Here is a 1,067-nt window from a genome sequence, read left to right as displayed (position 1 = left end):
GGGTAAAATGTGGCTGGCAGAGGGTAGGCAGTTAATCAATGTTGGCTTCATTGTTACTGTTACTATTGGTTTTCAAAATCTTTGGTAGTAGGTGATAGAAACTTTTTTATTTAAAGAGAGGTAATATTTACTGATTCGTGTAACCAAACCTAGGAAAAGGCAGGAGTGGCTTTGGTCTCAGGACAACAGAGTCCAAGGGCTTGCACATCAGTTCTGTCTTATTTCTGCTTCTCCCTTTCATGTCTGTTTCAGGCTCTGGACCAGCTTCTCTACTGGAAGAAGGTATGGCTTCAGGCTGATCTGGCACATTGTCTACGACCAGAAAGGAAAAGAGCTCCTTTTATCACTAGTTTGATATGGGGAAAAAAAGCCCAAGAAAAGACTCTGATTGGCCAAATCTTTGTCACATGCTCACGATGGCAGGCCAGATTATTGAGGCCAGGGAGGTGCCACTATAACCAGGGGTGGGGTGGGGTAAGCTGCTGAGCAGACAAAAACAACAGCCACAGCAAAGACAAAAAGCCAGTTTAATGACAATGACTGAATAAATACTTATTAAGCATCTATTAGGCTTCCCTGGTGGCTCAGAGGTTAAAGCGTCTGCCTGGAATGCAGGAGACCCAGGTTCAATCCCTGGGTCAGGAAGATACCCTGGAGAAGGAAATGGCAACCCACTCCAGTACTCTTGCCTGGAGAATCCCATGGAGGGAGGAGCCTGGTAGGATACAGTCCATGGGGTCACAAAGAGTCGGACATGACTGAATGACTTCACTTTCACTTTTCAAGCATCTATTATGGACCAGATATGTTTCTAGATACTTTGTTGTTGTTCAGTTGCTAAGTTGTGCCCGACTCTTTGAGACGCCATGGATTTGCACCATTTCCCTGTCCTTCACTATCTCCGGAGTTTGCTCAAACTCATGTCTGCTGATGCCATCTCATCGTCTGTTGCCCTCTTCTCCTCCTGCCCTCAATAAGATGAGAAATAGACATCACGTTTAAAAAATATTGAGACATAGTTTGCTGTTGCTTAGTTGATAAGTTATGTCTGACTCTGTGATCCCATG

General features: G+C 44.6%; 1 non-coding gene across 1 annotated transcript; it reads left to right on the top strand.

The window, feature by feature from the left end:
* The first annotated feature begins 573 nt into the window (after positions 1-573).
* Positions 574-646, top strand: TRNAS-GGA. The gene has a single exon. It is a non-coding gene; the product is annotated as a tRNA-Ser (tRNA).
* The last annotated feature ends 421 nt before the right edge of the window (positions 647-1,067 follow it).

The sequence above is a fragment of the Oryx dammah genome, unplaced genomic scaffold, assembly GCF_014754425.2.
Source record: "Oryx dammah isolate SB20612 unplaced genomic scaffold, SCBI_Odam_1.1 HiC_scaffold_2, whole genome shotgun sequence".
Lineage (NCBI taxonomy): Eukaryota > Metazoa > Chordata > Mammalia > Artiodactyla > Bovidae > Oryx > Oryx dammah.
This window is presented reverse-complemented; position numbering and strand designations above follow the sequence as displayed.